The 26,763-nt window shown below is 44.9% G+C and overlaps 1 long non-coding RNA gene across 2 annotated transcripts in view; it reads right to left on the bottom strand.

Annotated features, from left to right (window-relative positions):
- Positions 1 to 24,526, bottom strand: part of LOC119954408 — a 106,097-nt gene extending 81,571 nt beyond the window's left edge. The window contains exons 1-4 of one of the 2 annotated variants that reach the window (XR_005458240.1): positions 24,404 to 24,526; positions 19,291 to 19,353; positions 17,152 to 17,255; positions 1,243 to 1,289 (exon numbers count right to left, since the gene is read on the bottom strand). This is a non-coding gene — a long non-coding RNA (uncharacterized LOC119954408). Of the gene's footprint in view, positions 1 to 1,242; positions 1,290 to 17,151; positions 17,256 to 19,290; positions 19,588 to 24,403 lie in introns of those variants that run through there. The other variant, XR_005458238.1, reaches the window with a different exon arrangement.
- Between the last annotated feature and the right edge of the window lie 2,237 nt (positions 24,527 to 26,763).

Here is a 26,763-nt window from a genome sequence, read left to right as displayed (position 1 = left end):
AGAAGCGCGAAACAATTCCTTTGTATCAAACAAAATTATGTCCCTTCTGAAATCTTCAACAGATTGAGGGATTAATGAAAACATTAATTGTCCTCATGGACATGAGGCTTCTGTTTGGCAAAGGTAACTCGCTGGGGCAGGAGAAGGTTGGAGGTGTTCTTATCAAAGCTGTGCTGCTGGATTCTGGCCTATTCCAGGCTTTATTTACATCTAACCCTTGACACTCATGGTGCCAAAGGCTTTTGACTAATTGACAGATTTTAATGCACTAAAACTGCCTCACTAAATAATGAAGTTTACCTAAGGTATCATTTTTCACCCGTGCTCTGAATACATGGGATAAAAACGTAGCAATTTCAGCGAAAATCCAAGCCACTCTGATCTAATCACTGTTTAAGCCGTAGCTTTGTTCAACTGTATCTCCAATATGGCTTGAGATGTAAATGAAATGCAAAGAAGAACAAATCTTCAAATTCTATGATAGCTGTCCCTTAGCCATTTGATGCTGTAGTCTTATCAGCCAATTATATGCATACTAAAGTTTAGTGACAGCATCAGTTAAACAGTACTGTCTAATGGTGGCCGCAATCCCACGCATTAACCAAACAAAAACTGCTTTCATAGACTTACAGCAGACTTAATATGAGACCGCGTAAGGTCAAAGCAGGCAGGCTTTACTGACTAAATCCTGAAGATCCATTCTCATTTTTACTGAAGGATCTCCTAAGCAGTTTTGGATGCTCTTTATGATACATTGATCCAAACAGACTTTCATTAAAACTTTGATGCTTTTATTTTTTTTTAAACCAATAGCTTCCCCAGCACTGCATTACTCCTCAAAGTGCTGATTAAGCTTTCATGCATTAAGTGGCTTGTGTGCAAGGGTGGCATCCCCCCCCCCCCCCCTTTTGATCTGCACATGTACCACCAAGGCTTCTTTACACAAAATAAAAGAAATGTGTTGTTTGCATGAAAAACATTTTTTTTATTGTTTAAATTCAGATTAATCAAAACCCTTCATTTTATTCCGAGGGTATGTTTGCTGCGTCAAATGCTATTAAGTGGCTCCTCACACGAGCAGGTTGTGCACAGAGTAACATTCATATTTTGGGAGGCCAACATTGCCAAATTCTTCCAGCTGGTTGGAGATGTGGTTTTCCAGGCCTTTATCTCCAAAGGATATTATTGAGGAACACAAGTAGCACTTCATGATGTAGCAGTAAAGGAGATAAATATTCTTACCACATTGTTGCCTTCAGCGGTTAAGATGGAATTTCAGAGTTCGTCATCTGTTTTAGGAGATTAAATAAATAGTGGGAGTGTAAAATATAAATAGCCTGTTAAAAATAACTTGCTGTTTCATAGACATGGCCTTTTCACATTCTGTGATATAACTTATGACTGTCCAAGATTTGCCTTAGTTTTTATTATCTAATCACAAGGACCCCCTGCTTCTACCTCTATAACAAGGCTGGCCGCAGTACATGAGCTGCCAAAACCCTCATCCATGCATATGTCACCTCCAAACTCAATAATTCTAATGTTCTCCTGGCCAGCCTCCATAACAGCTAAATCAAAGTGCTGCTGCTCTTATCCTATCCCACACCAAGACCTGGCCACCCATGACACAGGTGTTCACTCCACTGATCCATATTTTCAGTTCTCTAATTTAAAATGTCCATTTTTTTCTCCCTATCACTGTAACCAGGTACAATGTTTGACCAGGCTAGGATGGCTGAATTGACTCCTCTATTTCTCCCATTTCTGGATTAGTTGGAGCAGAGTTTGAAAAAATGAAGTGATATTGCTAATTCGATATATATACGTAATTGTGTGTAGCTTGGTTTAAAGAGTTAGCCAGCCAGGTTCCTTGAGTTAACGAGTAATAGGTTAGCTCTATTGCTAAAACACACAGAGGCAAAGATGCAGAAAGTAATCACACAAAGCTTAAAATGTAGAAATAAGTGCAATTCCATACTAATGCAAAAGCAACACAGATACAATGACACACACCCCCTCCCCGCACTCCACCCCCCCCCCCCCCCCAAAAAAACAAGCATACAAAAAAGAAATAAAGCTCTGTAGGATATCAGACCTTAAAACCTGGCCAAGTAAAAAAAGTAGTCATAAAAAATATTCACAAATTGCTTGGATGGTTATAATTCAAGGATCACTTTTCACATTAGTTAGTTTCCTTGGGTTTCTCACTGGAGCAGCCATGGCTGGTTGATTCTCCTTTCTCTTGGAGACAGATGTGTTGATTGAGAATCCTCCTTCCAGAACTCTTGGTTTGCAGCAATGAGATCTTCTGGTGGGTTTTCAAATCATAGTTAGCTCAGTTTTATGGAGAGAGGTTTCAGAAAGAGAGAAAGGCTCATGTCCCTTCTAGCCCTGTGGCAGCCCGTCTCTGTTAACTCAAATTCAGTATATTTCACACAAGAGGTGGATCACATGACCTCTCTCTGATCTCAATCTGGACTTATCTTAGCCACTGCTTCTGAGAGCTCCTCAGACTCTGTTGTGTCTCCATAATGGAGCTGTTGTCCATCACAAATGCAACATTTTAACTGCTAGAAGCTAATGCACTTTATTTATGCTATTTAAAAAAATATGGATATTATATTCCAAGTGATGACATTATAGATTAAGATTCCTTATAAACTAATATTCTATATACCGACATTTCTATAACAACAAGGGCAAATTGTATTCCTTGCCTCAGAGTTAATGAGATCACATGGCTAAGTAGGTGGCATTCCTGCTTCTGAATCAGAAGCTCTAGGTTTGAGGCCCATACCAGTGTTTGGTGGCCAGAGAAGGTGTGTTCACAACATGGCCAAACAGGCTAATTATCAATCTGTAAATCCTTCCAATTTGCCTCTGGTGGGTGATAAGAGCAGGAGCATCTCCTGGTCAGTTATGCTTGATGCAGAGTGCCTGTGGTGTCAGATTGGCGACCTATTTCAGGAAAACCACCTGCCGAAACAGACATGAACACATGCCAATAGATGCGGAAAGATTCTAAGACTAAGCAAGTAAATCTTTCAGTTAATTTTCCTCTAAATCCACCCCAATACCCTATCTGCCATCACTTGATGCTTATTGATATAGCTCATGTACCTATAGAAATGTTTGCACAAGAAAGCCCAGGCCACTTTCTTTCCCCACCTTCTTTAATGGTTTTCTCTGAAGGGTGCATCTGTTTTAGCACTAGCCATTCCCACATGCACAGCACTGCATTCCTCTAAATGAAAAGTTGTTTACAAGTTATAAGCCCAATCTTTGAAAACACCATGATCCTACCTCAGCCTTTTCACCAAAGTTCAACCTGTGCAGACTGTTTACTAGGCAGCAGTAATTCCAATGGTCCAATGTGCTTCAGAGACTTGAACATCCGATGGCAGGCTCCTAAAGCTCTGGAGAAATGGCATCAGTGGTGCCTTAAAAGATGTTTCAAACCCGGTGGCAAGAAAAGTGGTCAAACAGCAATGTCCTCCCTGATGTGTTGGGCTGGCTGGGTCTATGTGGACTGCATTTGATGCAGTGTAGAGAGAGACAGGCTTCCAACACTTGATGAGATGCAACACAATTTTATTGAACAACTAACTATAATACATACTTAACTGTGGGTTGACACTATGCTGACTTGACTGGAGACCTGAGGCGAGCCTGACCAGACTAACTGACTACCACATGGTGTTTGTACTAGCTGCTGCTCACGAGCTCTGACTGTCTCAGAGGCTGGATCCCGAGAGAGCGGGAAAACTGGTGCCCTCTGGCTTTAGAGTGGTCGTGTCCTGTCTGGTGATTGGCTGCTGTATCTGTGTGCTCACTGGTCCTCCTGTGTGTCAATCACTGCCTGTCTGCACTCCATCATATACATGGATGTATATTATGACACTCCCCAAAGCCAATATTCACAGCATGGAGGTGCTGATCACTCAGTTGGTATGCCTGACACTGGAGCGCGATCCAACGGCCACACTGCACCTGAAAAGCAGCTCGCTGCAGCGCAGCTTGGCTGATAAAGCCGGGAGACCCCGCTCCCGGAATGTACCCGTCTCACAACGCCTCACGAGATCTAACACGATCTCGCAGTTTCCTGAGGTACCAGAGGTGGAATTTATCCCCTTCGCCTTGGAAACCTTGGTTACCAGACGGAACGGCACTCGTGGGGATCTGCCAGGGGATTGGAGGCCCCCAGGTGCATGCATTTTGGGCAGGGTGGTACCCTGGCACTGTTGCTGCCACCTGGGCACTGCCAGCCTGGCATCCTGGTGTGGCCACCTGGGTGCCAAACTGGCACAGCTAAGGTGCCCAGGTGACACTTCCAGCTGGCAGGGGCAGTGCCAAGGTAGCATTTTTTGCACAGGTGCGATTGGGCCGGGGTTGCCCTGCGTGGGTTTTTGGGGGGGGGGGGGGGGGGAGGGGAGGTCTGGGTATCTTCCCATAGTGCCTTGGGGCTTGGGGGGAATCGGGGGTCATCTCGGTTGTGGGCTTTGAAGATCGGGTCACCATTTAAAAATGACATCCCGATCTCTCGCTACACTGAGGAATTGCGGAGAGCAAAGCTCCTCGGTGTATCAAACGGGGCTCCGCTAAGGCCCCTTATTTCACAAGAGTGGTGTTGTATCGCCATCTGTTTCTCGGCACTGTGAGCGCCAGGAAATATGAGGCTTAACTCGCTCGCTATGGGACTTTGTTCCCATTTAGTTGAATGGCTCCCCAGACTCCCGAAACAACTGTTATACTCAGAACTTGGTAACAGCGGGAGACTTTCGGGAGGACAGTGAAAATGCTTTTGGGATGTCCTCTAAGCATGAATAAAGTAATGAGACATTCCCACTGCCTTATGAGAGATTCTGGTTTGTCACCGACAAAAATGGAGAAGGTTCATTGGAGAAGGCACCAAACAGGTCGAGAGTCTTTGTCGAGAACATACAGAGGGAAATTCAAGGTGTCAGAGAGAGCGTACAAATGTCCAAACATTTCAGCATCCTGACCCTCTGATCACCACCTACCCTCCATGTGATGTAGTCTGCATCGTAAAATGAGCCACCTTGAACCAGAGTAGAAACACGTCATGTTCAGAAGGACGAGAAATCACTTGTATCTTTTTAACTGGTCAAACCTTATTAAAAGTTGCATTTACCTCTCTTGAAATCCTCAGATGATAACTAACTGTGGTGCTTGCCACTGCATGTATTCCCATTGGCCGTACGCTGAACTTGCTGCTGACCATAGCCAAAATGGTCAGAATGCCCAATAAAATTGAAAATATTTTTTCTGTATTGAGGTTTTTAGGTCAATTCCAAATTTTAACTCTCCCTCCACCCCAGGAAGTAAAAAAGATCTGTTAGTGGGAGTGTGTCCTTAACATCTTGTCAGTACTGCTGACCACAACAGGGGGACAGAGGTGGTTTGCCATTGATATCAGTATATCCCAGCTGACAACAAACCTTCCTCCCCATCTGCTGTTGGCCCCCATCCTCTTTCCTTTCAGCCAGTGAACTTGGTCATCAGCCTAACCCTACCCACATTTGGCTGCTTCCCAGCCTGCTGCCCCTTCCCTGCAGGCAAGAGATTCCTTAGCGACTGCTCTCACTCTCACCTGGTGTAAAAGGAGATGGTGAAGGAGACATGTCAGGGCTGAAGGGAGGGCCATGCACCATAATGGAGATGAGAGATGTTAGGAGAGGTTGGAGATAGAGAAGATTGGCAGGCATTGGTGAACACCAGAGGAGTGAAAGGCACAGATACCTTTTACTGAGACACAGACTGTTGTTCGGGAAGCAGAGCAAAATGTTGCAATGGGCAACTGAACGCTGGGATTGCAAAGTCACAATAGGGAAATGGAGAACTGGAACTTGTTGGGGGGAATCAGAAGGCAATTAGAAAGAGATGGAGCAAAGGAGGAGAACAGAGGGATTGAAGACGATAAAAACAGCGAGTGAATATGAAATGAATATTGAAAAGCAGACATGGAGCAAAACTGTTAGAACTCCATTTTCCTCATGCTGTTTTTCTGGTTCCACTGGAATACTGAAAAGGGAAATAAGCCAAAGACCTGGAGCGGGATTTTCCGATCACCGACGCCTGATTTTGTAATCGGCGGTCGGGCAGGGAATCCCTTTTTACGATGGAATCAGGGGTGGCGCCTGTTTTTGGATGCTCCGCCCCCTCCAAAACAGCGTCATGGAGGAGCAAGCCACACGCCGTTGGGATGGCCTCAGGCCATTACCTGAAGGCCCTCCCCTGATGTTCCGCTCCCAATGGGCCGGGTTTCCGACCGTGTGGTTGACTTAGGGTCTCAATGGTTGGGAACCCGGGGTGACGGCTGCGGACTGTGTCCAGCACCGTCAACAGTCGGGTGGGAGCTGTGCTGCTGGCCGGGTGGGGGGCTTCATGAGGGCTGGGGGGGCTGGTGGGGGGTGGCCCGGGGGAGTCCAGGGTGGCACTAGCTGGCAGGTCGGGTCCGTGCACGGCCGGTGCCATGTTGTACAGCACCAGGGATTTGGGTTCAACTCAGCTTTGGGTAACTGTGTGGCGTTTGTGCATTCTCCACATGTCTGTGTGAGTTTCAGCCGGGTGCTTTTGTTCCGCCCACAGTCCAAAGATGTGCTGGTTAGATAGATTGGCCATGCCAAATTGCCCCTTAGTGTCCAAAGATGTGCAGGTTATATAGATTGGCCATGGTCAATGCACAGGGCAGCGGAGTGGGCCGAGGTGGAGTGCACTTTCAGAGGGTCAGTGCAGATTCACTGGGCCAAATGGCTGCCTTTTGTACTGTAGGGATTCTATGGAATGGTGGCAAGGGACATTCACTGCGTTTTATTCTTCTCCCTGCCCTTTCACCAATTTCTCCTTCATCATCACCTGAAGTCTTTCCTTCCCAATTCACTCCATCATTCTCTTTGATCAAGCTCCATGCATTCTTTCTGGTGCCTTACCCATTTGCTCCTTCTCACTGCCCAAGCCAAACTGTCCAGCCTTTCCCCGACACCCATCACACATCGAACCTCACACTCACATTGCAAGCTCCACATTGATTTAAAAAAAAAACATCAAATCTCCTTTTCAGAGAGAATAGAGATTTCCTGGTTGGAAATGTGGAGGAGGACCCTCACCACTTTGCAACCATTGAAGTGGACCTAGATTTCACATTCAGAACACTGTCCTAAATGTTACAACTTCCTATTTCCTGATGCATCTCCAGGATTAAACACTGACCCTAACTTGCCAACACAAATACAACCTACACCCTGCAGAAAAACAGATGTTTACAAAAATATTTTATTGTACCAACATCCTATGTACAAATATCACACATATAAAAAATATTTAGTACACTGAAATCATGTGTCCACATTACGGATACATGTTCCACGCATATATTGCTTCATATAGGTATTTGAACAGAGAAGTGGCAAACTGCATGACTTGTTGACACGCAGTGCTAACCTGGTGATATAATCATACTTGGAATAGCATTACCTTTCATCTCACATGGTTCTGCTTCCCACTGGCAGAAATTGGAATGCCCTTTTTTGCATTGACACCTGCTGCAACCTGTCAATAAATTTCATGCTGCAAACAGCAGTAAGCGTCAGTTAAGGAGCTGCAACAAGCAAAATGTTGAGGATTTTCAGCATAAACATCTAATCAGGTCTCCAGTCTATGGCGCTGGCAGCACGATGACAGTGACAATGGCAGGGGAAAGAAACCAAGCTGAAACTAAATGCTTGTCCTTCTGGTACAATTCCCTGGGATTTCTGACTTTTCTTAAGAAGCTATGGGTGGCATCACTACATCCTTACGAAACGCTGGAAGCTCTATTTCTGGCAGTGATCTATGAGGAGTTCAGTTAAAAGCCAGAACTTGCATTTACACATACACTGAAAATCCATGGGACCTGCTAAAATCTACACAAAGGACTTACTTTTGTTTTGGAGACTAATGGACTGTACTAAGGTCCCCTGCGGGGTTCCCCAGGGATCGGGACGCGCACCACTGCTTTTCTCAATATATACTAAGGGCAGATTTGGGTGTGCAGGGCACAATTTCAAAATTTGTCGATGACACAAAGCGTGACAGTATTGCGAACTGTGGGGAGGATAATGAGACACTTCACGAAGAAATAGGCAGCAGAGTAGAATGAATGGGCCTATGGCAGGTGGAAGTAAATGCAGAAAAGTGTGGAGTTACACATTTTGGTCGAACAAAATGAAAAGAGTCAATATAGAATAAAGGATGCATTTCTAAAGGGGATACAGAATAGAGAGATTTGGGCGTATAAGTCATTGAAGTTGCCGGAGGAGGCTGAGAAAGCAGCTAGGAAGATGTAGTATTTGAGGCACAATGCACAATAGCACTAGCTCTTTGATGAACCTTTATATAACTCTGGTTCGACCTCAGCTGACTTGGTCTAATTCTGGGCCAGTAACCCTTTAGGAAGGATGTGGTAGTTTTAGAGGGAAAAGATGTACAGAGTTGATCGAGGGAAGTGGGTGGATTGGAGAAGTTGGGGGGGGGGGGGGGGGGGGGGGGCTGTGCTCTTTGGAAAAGAGAAAGTCAAGAGTGGAGTTGATAAGAGATGTTGAAAGTCTTTGCAGCTCCAGGCAGAGTGACAGAGAGGAACAGTTGCCATTGGCATAGTAGGCCTCATGGTAGCATGGTGGTTAGCATCAATGCTTCACAGCTCCAGGGTCCCAGGTTCGATTCCCGGCTGGGTCACTGTCTGTGTGGAGTCTGCACGTCCTCCCCGTGTGTGCGTGGGTTTCCTCCGGGTGCTCCGGTTTCCTCCCACAGTCCAAAGATGTGCGGGTTAGGTGGATTGGCCATGCTAAATTGCCCGTAGTGTAAGGTTAATGGGGGGATTGTTGGGTTACGGGTATACGGGTTACGTGGGTTTAAGTGGGGTGATCATTGTTCGGCACAACATCGAGGGCCGAAGGGCCTGTTCTGTGCTGTACTGTTCTATAAGAGTGGAGAACCAGAGGAGAAAGTGATTGGCAAAAGAAGCAATAGAAATATGGGGGGGGGGGGGGGGGGGGGAAGAAGTATTCAGTGAGCACTTAGGAGCTGGAATGCACAGCCTAAGGAGTGTGGTGGAGTCAGATTCAATCTGGCTTCCAAAAGGGAATGGACATACACCAGAAGAGAGACATTTACAGGGCTGTCGGGAAACAAATGTGGAGCGGGACAAGTTGAGGTCCTCTTGCATGGACACAATACAGTGAACAGACTCCTTTTCTGCTGGTAACCATTCCCTGGTTTTAATGCTGTGCGCCCATTTACACACCACCACCGACCTTTGTGGAGCCATGGCCTGATGTCCCTGTCAGCCCTAACCGAATGATGCAAGAGAGGTAGTTTCACCTAGTCTGTTCATTCATCCTTCACGTGTGACATTTCTGGGCTCTGCTGCCTTTACTCCAAAGGCAAAACTGAACCCATTTCTCGGGATTTGGTATTTATCGAGCTCAAGCAGCAGCCAGGTTCTGCTTCAATTGATACCAGTAACCACATTCAACATTAATGCCTCTTTGTGCTTTTTGCTTTTAGCTCCTTATTTCTAAGATAGATTCCTCTTTGTATGGTAAAGCGGCCACTACTGACTCAAGGCTGCCAGAGAATACCCATCAAACCACTAATGTTCACACCATTGAAGGAGGCCAGCCGGCCCATCGCCTCTGTGCCAGCTCTTTGTGACAAAAATCCATAGTTACTTACTCCCACGGATCTGCCCCCTCCCATGATTTATATCTTCCTTTGTATCAAATATTAATCTAATTTCCCTGAAAAAGAATTCCAATGGTCCCTGCTCCAATCATTCCCTGTAACAGGAGCAACCCTATGCTCTTAAAGGCCTCGGTTTAAAAAAGAATAATCTGCTAACCTCTTTCCTCAATCTCTTAATGACAATTTTAAATTGCAATGGCCCTCATCACTGAATTGATATTTCCTGATTCACCAGCAACACCCACTCATGATTAAAAAAAAAGATCAGTTTAGTTTCGTACCTACTAGTACTAACCACACACTCCGAAAGCCTTATCTTGCCTACTGTGTTATCTGGGCATCACAGTGGTGAACAGAAATTAGAAATCCGATTGTCCGCACAATGAGATGTTTGTTACAGTGATTATAAACGCTGCTTGATCGGTTCTAGAATGGTTGAAACAAAATAGGTTTCACAACAAAACACAGGGTCATTTCGTCCATCAACTCCCAGTCTGGGGAATATTAAAAGCTGCTAAAGATAATTTCATTTCAACTCTTCCATTTCTCGTGCTCCTTTTTAAACCTTCCTATCCTAGATTATTTTGCCCGCCATCTTTCAGATCACACCAAGCCCCGGAGGCTGAGGGGCGTTAAAGGACTTTGGGGATTTCCTGAGGACATGAAGGGCGCTTAGAAATACCACAGTTTCTCCTTTACTTCTGCCTTGAAGTCTTGTGAGAAAGTGTCCAGGAAACAACAAAATCGATTTTAAAGTACTGGATAATACTATGCCGCCAAAAGAATCACTGCAAATCTTCTTAAAACAGAAGAGCGCCAAAATAGACCTCTCGGACATATTTTTTATACATTAAGCAAAACAAATAACTCATTTAACAATATGACTTAAATATTGATAGAGGAATGTTTTTTTATCTCCTCGAGCAGACACAAAAACACACAACTGAGAATTAATCGAGTGTGAACATATCCAACACACGTGATTCGTTTTATTTAAACAGGAATTCAAAACTATCACCTGTTTGTTTGAATTTTTCAACCGTCTCTTTCACAGCAGATTCTCCAAACGCGCGCTGTTCCAACAGGCGAATCTCTTTCCTATTCGGGTAAATGGGTAATCGGGATATCCTGGATTTTGAGGACGGCGGCAGCGTCAGTCAGCAACACTCTGCATTATTGGGAAATGACCAGGAGACTATCGAACAATATGGAAAGGCCAGATGCAACAACCTTGGCTTCAGCTGACTGCTGTCCCCTTCTCCAAAGACTGCCCCGTCTAAGGGACAGCCACTATTGGGTGGTCTCAGCACATCTCACAGAAGTCTGTGCTCGGTAATTTACTTTCACCGAACATAGACTAGATAAATTGTTGTCCATCAGTTATACCCTCTACCTGATTTCAGGAAAATGATACCCATCACTTGGAACTTCGAGCAAGCAATCGCCGTGATTACAGCAAGCCCACCCATGAAGAGATAGACTTGTCCTACAAAATCCAAATAATCTGTACAGAACTTCCTTGGATATGTTTCGCTACCTGAAGCAGTAGACTATTGCTATTTTACTCCCTAGAATTTTTAATGAGTTGTATTCTGATCATCTTTTTCGCATAAAGGACTTCCATATTTAATCTATGTAACTTCTATATCAAATGAAATCATTTTCTAACAAAGCAGGATAAATTTATCTGCTTACCTCCAGAAAATGGATAGCATGTATCACTGACAGGGCTCTCAAGCAGCATTTACACAGCAATAATTTGCTAAGTTTGTTTTCTGCCAGGGCAACTCGACCCCTGGCCTTATTACAGTCTTGGCCCAAAGATTGGCAAAAGGGCTGAACTCGATAGGGTAGGGGAGAGTGACTGCCTTTGACATCACGGCAGCATTTGACTGTGTGGTATCAAGGAGCTCTGTCAAAATTGAAGTCAATGAAATGAAAATCACTTATTGTCACAAGTAGGCTTCAATGAAGTTACTGTGAAAAGCTCCTAGTCGCCACATTCCGGCACCTGTTCAGGGAGGCTGTTACGGGAATCGAACCGTGCTACTGGCCTGCTTGGTCTGCTTTCATAGCCAGTGATTTAGCCCTGTGCTAAACAGCCCCAGTGACAATCAGGGGGGAAATTCTCCACTGGTTTGAATTATACTGAGCAGAAAGGATGCTCCTGTGCTCGAAGGGCCTGTTCCTGTGCTGTACTCTTCTTTGTTCTTTACCTAGGAAGTGTAGGAGAATGTAGTTTAGTCGGGAAGCATGGTCGGCAGAGCTTGGAGGGCCGAAGGGCCTGTTCCTGTGCTGTACTTTTCTTTGTTAACGTTGTTGGAGGCCATTCATCTCAGCCCCAGATCATGAGCAGGAGTTCGTTAGGGCCCAACCATCTTGAGTTGCTTCATCAATGGCATTTCCTCCACCATAAGGTCAGAAGTGAGGCTGTTTGCTGATGATTGCACAATGTTCAGCACCATTCATGACTTCTCAGGTAATGAAACGCTTTGCTTAGGGCAGCACAGTAGCACAGTGGTTAGCACAGTTGTTTCACAGCGCCAGGGTCCCTTGTTCAATTCCTGGCTTGGTCACTGTCTGTGCGGAGTCTGCACATTCTCCTCATGTCTGCGTGGGTTTCCTCCGGGTGCTCCGGTTTCCTCCCACAGTCCAAAGATGTGCAGGTTAGGTAGATTGGCCATGCTAAATTACCCTTATTGTCCAAAAACATTGAGTTAGGTGGGGTTACGGGGATTGGGGTAGAGATGTAGGGACAGGGTGGAGGTGTGGGTTTGGTTAAGGTGCTCTTTCCAAGGGCCGGTGCAGACGATGGGCCAAATGGCCTCCCTCTGCACTGTAAATTCTATGATACTATGATTCCATATGCAGGAAGACCTGGACAACATTCAGGTTTGGGCTAATAAATGACAAGTCACATTCACACTACACAGGTTCCAGGCAATGACCATCCCCAACTAGAGTGAATATAATCTTGTGCCCTCGACATTCAATGGCATTACCTTCACTGAATCCTCCACAACATCCTGGGGGTTACCATTGACCAGAAACTGACGTGAACTGAGCCATATAAATACTGTGGGTACAAGAGCAGATTAAGACCAGGAATTCTCTGGTGAGTAACTCCTGACTTCACCCACCCCCCAAAAAAATTCTGTCCACACCCAAAAGCATAAGTCAGGAATGTTATGGAATACTCTCCACGTGCTTGGAAGAGTGCAGCTCCAACAATTGTCAAGGAGTTCGCCACCATCGAGGACAAAGCAGCCTGCTTGATCAATGCACCATCCACCAACTTAACCATCCACTCTCAATGCACAGTGGTAGCAGTGTGTATTATATACAAGATGCAGAACAGCAACTTCCACAGTACCTAGAAAGACAAGGGCAGCAGTTGCATGGGAACACTACCACCTCATGCCCCCTTCCAAGTCACACGCCACCCTGACTTGGAACTAAATCACTGTTCGTGGGTCAAACTCACTGTGAATGTACCTACACCATATGGACTGCAGCGATTGGCGAGGACAGTGCACTGCCGCCATCTCAAGGGCAATTAGGGATGGGCAACAAATCTTAGCTTCGCCCGTGATGCCCACATCCTATGAAAGCATTTTTTAAAAAAGCGTGTTTACCATGATTGAAAATCAGGCGAGGTGGGGGGGGGGGGGGGGCAGAAGATCATTGAAGATGCCATCACTGTGACCCATGGCAGTGGCCATCTCCCTTCATGGAGTATTGCTTCTCTGGGTCAGGTAGAGAACAGCGGGTAATGTGCTTCCCCGAGGGCAGTACCACTGAGAGCTTGAGGTCCTCCCCCCCCCCCCCCCCCCCCCACCACGCCTGTGCAAGGACACTGAGAGGCAAAGGGGCGATGTGAGGGCGGTTTAAAGAATCATTGGAATAATTGTGACAGACTGGTTTGACAAACCGAACACCAAACTAAAATTCAGTGCCTTTATTCAATGATCCCATTGCTTGCATTTGGGGAAAAAAAGAAACGGGAGATACGACTGAAGCAAAATAGCTCCAGTGCTTTAATTCCAGGAATGAAGCTTGTTGGATGAGAGTCCAACACAGCCAGGGGCAGGACTCAAGTACACTTACACATTGACCCCAATCAAAGCTCCACATTCCACAACGGATTTAACTTATTGCCCACACAAAACAAAATAAAAACTCGGCCCACAATACAATGCACCAAAAACAACCCCACGGTGACAACCAATCTTTGCTGCGCATCAGCTGGTAGCAGCTTTTTTTGTAAAAAAATATACAATTTTAGAAACGGAGAACGCCGGGGGAAATTCATCGGAAATTTGTGTGCACAGCACCCACAAGCTGAAAATACTCCCCCCCCCCCCCCCCCCCCAAAGCAAAATTGCAATGGCTTTGGGAAACAAGCTGACCACCTATGGGCTATTTTGCGATCACGGAGAAGATAAAACATGTAAGCAGCACTTTCTGTTTCCCTCCCCAATTAATTTCCTTTGATGCCTTCTAATGATCTTCGGTTACAAGGCTTGAATGGCCAGCAGTCACCCGATCGCCGCAGATCTCCCTGACTGCCCGCCTCACAACAGTCGTGTTTTGTTCCTTCTCGCTGCTCCACACACCTTCGATGGTCTCACAGAAAACCCTGTCAGATAAACCCACCTCACAGAAAGTGCTGTGATGTCAGATGTAAAGAATGCCACCTAGGGCTTAATGCGTGGGGAGGTGGGGGGAGAAAGACCGGGAGCTAGACAAACAATGAGAGGCTTGTCTGCTTAATGCCCGCTCTGCAACTGAGTGGAAATGGCACTTCCAGCGCTAATCTACAAACAGAATTAAACTTGTTGAAAGACATCAGATCAACAGAGTTGTCTTGTTCCATATTTAAAAAAAAAAGATTAATCCGTATTGTGTGGCTGGAGACGGATTCGACAAGTGTGTGTTTTACAGTAGCCCCTGCAATATTGCTGAACAGTGTAAAAACAATTTATTTCCCAAAATAGCAGCCAATAGCAGCCCATTGGGTGCACCTCAGTAGAACTGACCCTTCACTTTAAGGATGGTAAGTCCCAGGTTCCATCCTGGCTTTGGGTCACTGTCCGTGTGGAGTTTGCACATTCTCCCCGTGTTTGTGTGGGTTTCGCTCACACAACCCAAAGGTGTGCAGGCTAGGTGGATTGGCCATGCTAAATGCCCCTTAATTGGAAAAAATTAATTGGGTACTCTAAATTTATAAAAAGAAGATGGCAAGTCACTGTAAAGCAGCAGAGCTCGTCTAGAATTCAATCTAGAGCATTGATTTCCACTCTTAGAAAGGAAAGGGCACATTTTACGTCTATATTTCCTTGGTTTTAATCCTGTGTCTGCTCGCATTTATAAAACATGTACCCCCGCAATTTTTGAAAAGGCTTGATTGAGTTTGAGAAGTTAACTAAACCTGAGCTGTAGGTTGTAGATGAGCAAGTGGGTACAGCTTTTGAATCACAATTCAATATAAAATTTTTGGTGGGCCCCGAATCTTCTCCAAATTAACATCAGCAAAGACTGAAACCACCTTGCTGAATATATCCAAATATTCTGTAACCTGCCCTGGTTCTACCTACTTCCCTGGCTGTTCTCTCAGGCTGAATTCAGTAGTGGGCATCCTCAGCATTCTTTTTAACCCTAAACTGAGCTTAGTTACATATCCTATCTATCGGCAAGACTACCTCCATCTTATCTCCTACGTCTCCTCCAACATCTTCATCTGTAGTGCTGTCAACTCAAAACTTCACCAAAGCTGTGTCACTCTGCTTCTAAATCCCTAATTTGACAAAAAATATTGATCCTACCATCTTGGTTGGTACTCAGTCCCATTGGCCTATGACCATGGGCCATGGCCTATGGGGCCTCACGGTAGCATGGTGGTTAGCATCAATGCTTCACAGCTCCAGGGTCCCAGGTTCGATTCCCGGCTGGGTCACTGTCTGTGCGGAGTCTGCACGTCCTCCCCGTGTGCGCGTGGGTTTCCTCCGGGTGCTCCGGTTTCCTCCCACAGTCCAAAGATGTGCGGGTTAGGTGGATTGGCCATGCTAAATTGCCCGTAGTGTAAGGTTAATGGGGGGATTGTTGGGTTACGGGTATACCGGTTACGTGGGTTAAGTAGGGTGATCATTGCTCGGCACAACATCGAGGGCCGAAGGGCCTGTACTGTTCTATGTTCTATGTTCTATGACCACTGCCCTGCCAACCTCCACTGTGTTCATCACCATATTGAATTTGATTGTCCATGACCTTGAGCTGTTCAATGACCTTGGCCTGACTTTTGTGTTTAACACATCCTCACCTCTTCCAACACAGCTTTCCTTTTCTTCACCCCCTCTCTGTTCCACGTTTGGTGGCAGAAAATTCAACTGCCTTAGTTTTACACTCTTGACTTCTCATCCTGAACTTTGCTATCCCTCTCTACTTCAAAAACCAGCTGCAAATTGCCCCATGATCAGGCATGGAGTCACCTTCCTGAATGTTTCCCTGCTAACATTGTATAGTAATACAGCACAGAAATAGACCATTCAGCCCAGCAGAACCATGCCGGGATTTATTCTGTACATGAGCCTTCTCCCATCCTTCTCATCTAACTCTATTAATATATTCCATTTTTTTCTCCCTCACTTGTTTTTCTAGGTTATCCTTAAATATGTCTGTGCAAGTCTCATCAATAATCCTTGTGGCAGTGAGTTCCATATTCCTGCAACTCTGTGGGTAAAGGCCTTTCTCCTGAATTCCCTATTAGATTTATCTTATAATTAAAGCTCCTAGTTCTAGTATTCCCCTCAAGGTGGAAACATCTTCTCTACATCTACCATATTAAACTCTTTCAGAATCTCAAAGATCAGATTACCTGCCATTCTTGACTTTTCTCAAGGAAATGCAGCTGGTCAATCCTTCCTGATACATATAACCCAGTAAATCTTTTTTGTACCTTCTCCAGTGCCTCTGTATCCTTTTTATAATATGGAGACCAGAACCGTTCACAGCACCCCAAATGTAGTCTAACCACAACTCCATACAAGGTTAACATAACATCTTTGACTTTCAATCCTATCTTGCTGGAAATGGAACACAGTGTTTGGCATGGTTCATTTTTAATGTTTAACCTATGTCACTGCTTTTAATGTAGACCTCACTGTTTCTCAACCCCATTTGCATGCTTATTTTCCAGGGAGTGCATGACCTCCTTGTTCTTCCTACGAAAATGTATGCCAACACAGGAAGGTAAATAGAATCCACAGTAGCTTAATACTTAAGAATAGGCAAGGAAGAATCATCTTAAAAAGTGAAACCAATGTAGGTAAGGCTCTTGTTAAGCTCCAGTGCTAAAACTAATGTCAGCAACCCTGAGCTAAGAAAAAAAAAGGCAGATAGATTTCTACTCACTATTCAGTGATCTGTGCTGCAAGCTATCGATTATGACCATTGGGGAAAGACTGGATTTGATTTCTCTGTGATATATTCGTAGCCCAACAATCTGCTGGTATTCACTACACAGAGAAACACACAATGAATGGCTACATAGGTGAGGTATGGTAGATTGGGCATCCATCGTACTAGAGTCAGCAATACCTTTAGCAATACCTTTAGCAGAGCAAGGTAGAAAACACAGTGACGAGATGGATGCATTTGTTTTTGTGTAAGTTTTGCAATGCTGGTGAATTCTGGAAAGTGCCATAGCAACATTATAATGACAATAAGAATCAACAAAGGTATTTTTTATGAATTAAGGATACAGGAGCATTATTTTTAAATGTTATTCCTATTGTATGAACTACTGGTTTCTCTCAATTCTTCCAATTCCAAATACACATAAACAAAACTGTGAGGCACCTAAAAGCAAGGCGGTGTAACAATCACATTATCTGTCAAACGTACATCAAACCCAGCGTTTGGCATTTAAATAACCAAAACATAATGATACCGTGGTCAGTTCTCACCACCAACATGATGACATATGACATACACAGGGTGCATAACAGGTTTCATTGTGTTTGAGTTAGCCTGGTGAGGTGAATCCATTGCTAAATTTCATATCACGCTGGTACTCATCACGGATAATTATTTGCCATATTTTAATAGCCTAGTATCATTAGAATTAAATGTCCAATGATCGTGCATGTTGATGCTAACTGAGTTAGTGAAATATAGTCAAAGTGATAGTGGTTACTGAGTGCCGCAAATAGGATTTTCTATGCAGATTGCAATGTCTTTACTTTATTTATCACACTACCATTAAAAGACAGCTTTATGGTTACAGTCTTTTAAAACAAGATGCTTGCATATTCAGCTAAAACTACTTGCTGAATAGTCTGTGAAATACTATTCATTCAAAATGTAACCATGCGGGTGCAATAAATAAAAGACTGAGGATTATTTGCATGACACAAACTTAAAAATAAGATGGTTATCCACAGCTTTACCTACAACCCACATACAAGCAAGGAAAAAATATACACAAGACATGCTCCCACAAATCTCCAATACCCAACATTTTTTTTAATTCAAGTCAACAATGCAGACAAATTACTTGCCTGCTGTGCCCCCTACTGGCTATAAACTTAAATGTGTTTAAAAGCTGACAACTTATTTCGTTGTCTCGATCATTCTTTTCTTAATACCCTGGGAATACTGCTGTCTACAGTGAAAACAATTTGTCTACCCTGATGTGAAACAGCCATCTGCTCAAACAGCTCAGGTACCCACATAAAACTCCAAGGTCTCATATACATTTCATTAGTGTGGTGTTGAAACGTGGTCATGTATTCAGAGAGACAGGGGCACAGGGGTCTGCTTGCAGACTGCAGCGGAACACTAGTGTATAAAGGCTCGACTCTCTCCCCAGTAAAAGTCACAGGTGTCACCCTCTGTAAAGAAGTAAGGAAAGAATAGGCACTGTGGGTGGGACACAGAGAGTCCAGGGATTTCATTAAGATATACTTATGGTGAATATTGCGTATCCCAGGTGTGTCAATGCTACCACAGAATCTGGTACCTTATTAATGATGTTCCAGGGGAAACATTATCCTGCGAGCATTGGGGGGTCATTATCAATCAGCCCAGCACAGCAGACAGGTGAAAGGGTGGGTGGGGGGGGGGGGGGGGGGGTTGTTTTTTGACTTGTGGATAGCAAAGCCAAGCTGCATAAACTATTAATCACATATTCTTGAATATTGAAGGAAATGCTATGGAAAATTCCGTGAAATAAGGCAATTTAATTTGAAGTGTGATAATGTTGTTGAGATTGCCCATATCCAACATGGGTAAAATACGTCAAATTTGAACTTGCTACATAGCATTCCAGTATAATGTGAAATGTCAGAACTCACAGTGACACCAAAAATCAATCCAGTCATCTTAAATAACTGAGTACTCGGCAAAAAACATTTCCATTTCATTGATTTCAAATGAAAAGATAAATCAAAAGCAGAGTGTTTTGCAATATATTTAAGCAATATCTAATCAAACCAATGTGCTATGGTTAAACATCAATTCACTGACAAGAGTTCTCGAAGTTGCACTTACCCTTGGAATTCCTATCCTTGAGATGCTGTTCCCCCACATTGTCCATATTTTCAGCAACAACTACTGAGCACATAAGCAAAAACAAGGGAAACACAATAATTGGAAATAGTACAAACACTAAGAGGCAGAAGAGAGACTACAAAAAATTCCCCAGTGATATCAGTCAGTTGCAGTAAGCTTTATTTTGGCTGAAGTATGCTCCACTGATGCTACACTTGTATAAGAAACTGGGGTGTTTCATAAACTACCATCAGTGGCTGTGAACTGCAATTTGATATTCTGAAAGCTCGACACCCTTTTAGGAACCACCTGACTTTCTAATTGAGTCCAAGCAATAAGATCATCTGTGCAGACAGAATGGACAGCAACTTCCTATCTTCTGCTTCTATTTCACACTGTAAGAGGCAGAATTACAAATTATTCACCTTCCCTCATTATGGTAGCAGTACTGTAAATTGTGTTGCTTTAACATTCAGATTGATATTGTCCCTGAGTGTTGGGGACATGATAAACGTACTAGAATGACAGGCAGGAAGGGGTTAACTGGTCCATCAAGTCTGTCCCATTGTTGTGATGCCTGGCATATCCTGATTAGACCCTCCCTACCCACCAACAACAACGGAATCTACTGGGAGAGTGAGGGAATTCTTTTTAAAGACAATTAATGGCTAATTAAGGGGAAATAATTGGAAAATTTCTCTCTAACTCCCTTTAGCTGATTGTTAGGACATCATGCTAATGTTACTTGCTATTTCACCCACCTTTTATAAGACATGATCTCCACCCAAGACACTGAGAACTGAAAATAGTTGCCTAACTTGAATAGTTGTCTCTGGATCGTCAGGATGTATGACAGAAGATGCTCTTCAGGACCGTGCGGAAGTCTTGATGCCTGGGCCGACATAGGAATTGCCCAAGTATTTTAAACATCCAATGGGCTGAATGCCTCTGTCCAGGACCCTGCACCAACTACCTAATTTACTGGCCTCACCCACTTAACTACCTGTCCTCTCACCTACTCACCAACCTATCTTAGCTGCAGATTCAGCTCATCCGCATACCCACCTCATGCATATACCCACCTCACTCATATACACTCACTCACTTCCCCATTCATTCACAGACTCACAAATGTGCACACTCATTCACACACATACTCACTCACCCACTAACTCACTCACATACACACTCATTTACTCACTCACAAAATTACTCACCTACTCATACACACCCATTTATTCACTCATTGACACACTCACTCATCCATTCATATTTACTCACATATTCACTCACCCACTCATTCACACGCTGCTCACGTGCTCACCTACTCACTCAGTCATCCACCCACACTGGACCTTCTCACATACTCACTTGTTTACTCATCTACTCACTCACTCACTTTCCTACTCACTCACTGATTCACCCACCCACTCACACACACACAAACACTTACACATAAAATAACTTACCCATTCATTCAACCATTCACCCACTTCCCCATTCACTCATTCACTCATAAAGGCACACACTCACTCACACAGGCATCTACACACACACACTAACTCGCCCATCTACTCATGCTCCCACCTACTTACTCACACACTCACTCCTCACGCACTCACTCACTCATTTCCTCATTCAGTCACACACTCACAAATGCACACCCTCACTCACACACTCACTCACACACAGACACATACTCACATACACTCACTCTCCCATCCATTCACTCTCCTACTCACACACCCACTCACTCACCCATTCACACACTCACTCAAATGCACACATTTGTACACTCACTGACACACTCAGTCACTCACAGTCATTCACTTACTCACCCACTCACTTGTTGATTCACTCACACACTTACTCACATCTAACTCACTCTAATCACTCTCCCACTCACTCACACACTCACTCACTTCCCAATTCACTCACAAATACACACACTTACTCACTCACCTATTCACTCACACACCCACTCATCACACATCGACTCACCCATTCAAACATTTACTCACATACATACTCACTCATCCACTCACACCCACTCACTCACCAACTCAAACACTCACTCACTCACCCACCCACTCAAACACTCACTCACTCACCCACTCACTCACCTACTCAAACACTCACTCGCTCACCCACTCACTCACCCACTCACTCACCTACTCAAACACTCACTCACTCACATTCACTCACTCACCCACTCACTCACCTACTCAAACACTCACTCACTCACATTCACTCACTCACCCACTTACTCACCTACTCAAACACACACTCACTCACTCCCACTCACACATTCATTCACACTCAACCACTCACTTACACATTCACTTCCTCACTCACTCCCACTCATAAACACAGTCACTTACCCACCCACCCACCGACCCACTCACTCATCCACTCACTCACACACACACATTTACTCACTCATTCCCCCACTCACTCCCCCACTCTCACTCAATGTGTGAATGGATGAGTGAGTGTGTCGGTGAGCGAGTGAGTGAAAGTGTGTGTGAGTGAATAGGTAAGTGTGTGTGTGGGTGGGTGGGTGAGTGAGTGGGCGGGTGAATGAGTGAGGGGGTGGGTGTAGAAAGGATTTTAGTTGGCGGATTAGCTGCCTTAAGACTCTGTGTTCATTTTAAACCGGCTGCTTGACTATATTTCATGGAAATAGGCACTTGGCAAAGCATGATGGATGTTTAGCCTTATTTTTAGCCAAGAGGTTCTGTATGAAACAGTCAGAAGGCCATACAATATAAACAAGCATACAGCTGCACACTGTTTTGCTGACAGCAGACAATTATTATTTTTCTTAGGCGAGGAACTCAAGGCCTGTTATTAAACTAATTCCGGCCTACTCGTATTCTGTCTTTCTGCTTATATAAAGAATGCATTTTGTCCGAGATATTGCTAACTGTAACATATAAATTGTTTGCCTTACCTCAGTAGAGGGGGGACATTTGGAATGACTTTGGTCTATCCCATCCCCCCACGAACTTCTTGTTAAATAAAGGACCTTTCGCGAAAACTCGAAGTGCTGTCTATTATTTTCTTCAACAGTGGGTGAATGGGTGGGTGGATGAGTGAGTGGGTGGATGATCGAGTTAGTCAGTGCATGAATGGTTGTGAGTAGGTGAGTGACTGTTTGAATGAATGAGTGGATGAGTGAGTGGCTGAGTGTGTCAGTGAGTGCAGGTAAGTGGGTAAGTGATTGAGTGTGGGAGTCAATAGATGAGTGATTGCGTGAGTGAGTGTGAACGAATGCGTGATGAGTGGGTGTGTGAGTGAGTAGGTAGTAGGGCAGCATGGTGGCACAGTGATTAACACTGCTGTTTCACAGCACCAGGGACCCGAGTTTGATTCTGACCTTGGGTGACTGCATGGCTTGTATGTTCTTCCCGTGTTTGTATGGGTTTCCCCTGGGTCCTCCGGTTTCCTCCCACAAATATATGCAGGTTGGTGGGTTGGCCATGCTAAATTGCCCTTCGTGCCCAAAGATATGAAGGTTACGGATGGGTAGGGTGCTCTTTCGGAGACTTAGTGAGACTCGATGGGCCAAATGGCTGCCTTCTACACATAAGGATTCTATGATTTCTAGGTGAGTGAGTGATTCTGTGAGTGAATGGGGACGTAAGTGAGTGGGTGTGAGCGTGAGTAGGTGAGTCACTCAGCTACTCACTTACGCATCCACGCACTCATTCACTCATATATTCACTCATGCACTCACACAAACGCTCAGTCACTGAGCCACTCAATCATCCACTCACACACAAATAGTCACTCATACACTTACTCAGTCACTCACTCACTCATTCACTCACTCACTCACTCACTCATTTCAATCTTTGGGACATTTCAACACTTACCTGAACTTGGCAGTCGATGTCATAAAAAGGGGTTCTGCGCTCTGATATTCTTCACTGGTCTCTGCAATGATCCCTGTGCTGTGAGATTTTGTCTGGACCTGAAGTTTAGCATAAGGAAAACCTATGCCAGTAGGTGATCTGTGTTCTGTCTGATCAACTCCAGATGCAGCGTTTCTGATGATCAGAAAGTTCGGCCATTGAAAAACAGTTACATTCAAACTTTTCTTTTCACTTCCATCATTGGATGAGGGAACAAAATGTAACATCTCAAAGTTTGCAGATGAAACCAAATTAGGTGGGAGGGTGGGAGGATGCAGGGATCCTACAGCAAGATCTGGACAGGTTGGGCGAGTGGGCAAACCAATGACAGATGCAGTATAATTTGGATAAGTGTGAGGTTATTCATTTTGGAAGCAAAAACAGGAAGGCAGATTACTACCTGAATGGTTGTAAATTGGGAGAGGGGAGTGTGCAGCAAGACCTTGATGCCCTTGTGTACCAGTCGCTGAAGGTAAGCATGCAGGTGCAGCAGGCGGTAAAGAAAGCTAATGGTATGTTGGCCTTCATTGCAAGAGGTTTTGAGCATAGAAGCAGGGATGTATTGCTGCAATTGTATAGGGCCTTGGTGAGGCTACACTTGGAGTATTGTGTGCAGTTTTGGTCTCCTTTTCTGAGGAAGGATGTTCTTGCTCTCGAGGGAGTGCAGTGAAGGTTTACCTGATTTAAGGGATGGCGGCACTGTCATATGAGGAGAGATTGACTAGGTTGGGATTGTTCTCGCTGGAGTTCAGAAGAATGAGGGGGGATCACATAGAGACTTATAAAATTCTAACAAGATTAGACAGGGTAGATGCAGGGAAGATGTTACCAATGATGGGTGTGTCCAGAACCAAGGGTTTCAGCCTGAGGATTCAGGGTAAACCATTTCGGACAGAGATAAGGAGACATTTCTTCACACAAAGAGTGGTGAGCCTGTGGAATTTATTACCACAGGACGTAGTTGATGCTAAAACTTTGAATATATTCAAGAGACGGCTGAATATAGCACTTGGAGTGAATGGGATCAAAGGCTATGGGGAGAAAGCAGGATTAGGCTATTGAGTTGGATGATCAGTCATGATCGTAATGAATGGCAGAGCAGGCTCGAAGGGCTAGAAGCCCTCCTCCTGCTCCTATCTTCTATGTGTCTATGTATCTTCTTCAGTAGTATGTGGCTCATTTGGCTGTACTCTCACCTTGGAGTCCAAATGGTGTGGCTTCAAGTTGTCCTCCAGAACTTGAAAACCCACTCAAGGTTGCCACTCCAGTACAGTATTGAGGGTGTGCTACACTATTGCACTGCTGTCTTGCAGCGCCACGGACCTGGGTTCAATTCCGGCCTTGGGTCACTGTCTGTGTGTAGTTTGTACGTTCTCCTCATGTCCACTTGGGATTCCTCCGCGTGCTCCGGTTTCCTCCTACCGTGCAAAGATGTGCGGGTTAGGTGGATTGACCATGTTAAATTGCTCCTTAGTGAACAGGGAGATGCAGGTTAGGCTATGGGTTATGGGTATAGGAGGGAGTGAACATGGGTAGAGTGCTCATTCTAAGGGTCGGTGCAAATTCGATGGGCTGAATGGCCTCCTTCTTCACTGTGGGGATTCTATAAGGTGCCCAATTTCAGATCAGACATTAAACCAAGATACTGCATCCCCTTTAAGATGGATGGCAAAGAGCCCATGTCCCTGTTGTCCTGGCCAACATCTTTCACATCACAAAACAATGAAAAATCCAGACGTTCTCACATTCTGGTTGTCGGAGTTTGTTTGACTCATATTAGCCGCCGTACATGACAACGGTGAGCATGCTTCCAAAATCGTACTACCTTGGTGGTGAACGATCTTGGGATGTCCACTGGCCATGGAAGTCGTAACATGAATGCAATCCTTTATTTTTCTTTTCAGCACGTGCTTCATCTTAATTTTTGTTTGAGAATTAAATCAGAATTAAGACAGGAGGGAAAAGTGCTCACTGAGTAAGCAGCTGTCAAAGACGTACCGGCGAGTGTTTCAAGTGCTTTAACAATAAATTCAAATAAAACTTACCAAAAAGTTTTACAAAGCACATCACTGCCCCCTGCGCCAAACTGTGTTACTCTCCAGAACATGCAAAACTGAGTAAGTAAATGACAGCTAAATATGTCTTGCAGCAGGTTTTTAAATGACCCAGATATAAACCAGCATGGAACATATCGGAGGTCTTGTGGCGCCATGGGTCAGTTTCCTGTCTCTGGATCAGAAGCTCCGGGTTCGTGTTCCATGCCAGGACTTGATGGTGAAGGAAGGTGTGTTCATAACGCAACCAAACAGGTTGAGTATCAACCTGTAAAATCCTTTCAACACGCGAATGGCTAATGGTAAAGGCAGGAGAGGTTCCTGGCCAGCTACAGTTGATGTGGAGTGATGCCTCCTCAATCTGTAAGCCTGAAAATCTGCCTGAGTGCATCGCTAGGTGCAGAATTGGAATTGGGCTGAACATATAATTGCATCAGAAATGTTGTCTCTAGCCAGAGGCCGCGTGGGTACGCGCGGAGGAGGCCTCGTGCATGGGGACCTCCCTCCGGGCTCTTGCCACGGCAACACTCCCATCCCCACCCAAAAAACACTCCAGCAGCCCAGTGGTGACAGCCACCCTCCAATCCTGGAACCAACTGCGGCAGCAATTTGGCCTGACCAAAATGTCGGACAAGGTTCCCATCTGCAACAACCATAGGTTCACACCAGCACTGGCTGACGCCAGATGTGAACGGTGCCAAAGAGGCCCTGCCAACCACACCCAAATGTTTTGGTCTTGCCCCAGACTTGTGCAGTACTGGACAGCCTTCTTCGAGACTATGTCCAAAGTGGTGGGGGTGAGGGTGGAGCCATGCCCAATAGTGGCGGTCTTCGGGGTTTCAGACCAGCCAGATCTATTCCTGGGGAGGAGGGCGGACGCCCTTGCCTTTGCCTCCCTGATGCCCGCCGTAGAATCCTGTTTGGCTGGCGGTCAGCAGCACCGCCCAGAGCTGCAGACTGGCTGTCCGACCTCTCGGATTCTCTCCAAATGGAGAAAATCAAATTCGCCATCCGAGGGTCGGACGACGGCTTCCACAGAACGTGGGAGCCATTCATGCAATTGTTCCGGGACCTGTTTGTGGCCAACGAACAAGAGGAAGAATAGCCGGGTGGCCAAGAATCAGGGGGAAATGGACAGGAATCGGGGGAAGGTAGCCGGGGGGGGGGGGGGGGGGGGGGGGGGCTACAGGTTCATTATGGGGGTTTGTTCTCATCGTTTTATGCTTATTTCTTTTTCTTGTTAATTTATTGTTTTTGTATTGGAAGGGAGGGGTTACTGTTTTTCTCTGTTGTGATAAAATTTGTTGTTGAAAACTTGAATAAAAATTATTTAAAAAAAAAGAAATGTTGTCTCTGTCCTTGACTCTGCCTAAATCAAAGGGTCTGCATCACATTTATTCTATCACATTCAATTGGTTAATATTTTGGTTTTGCTAATTGGAAGAAGTTGCTCAAACACATTCACATTTACTATCTGAGCAAACCTCTAGGTACCTGCTGAG

This window comes from Scyliorhinus canicula, chromosome 2 (genome assembly GCF_902713615.1).
Source record: "Scyliorhinus canicula chromosome 2, sScyCan1.1, whole genome shotgun sequence".
Taxonomy (NCBI): Eukaryota; Metazoa; Chordata; class Chondrichthyes; order Carcharhiniformes; family Scyliorhinidae; genus Scyliorhinus; species Scyliorhinus canicula.
This window is presented reverse-complemented; position numbering and strand designations above follow the sequence as displayed.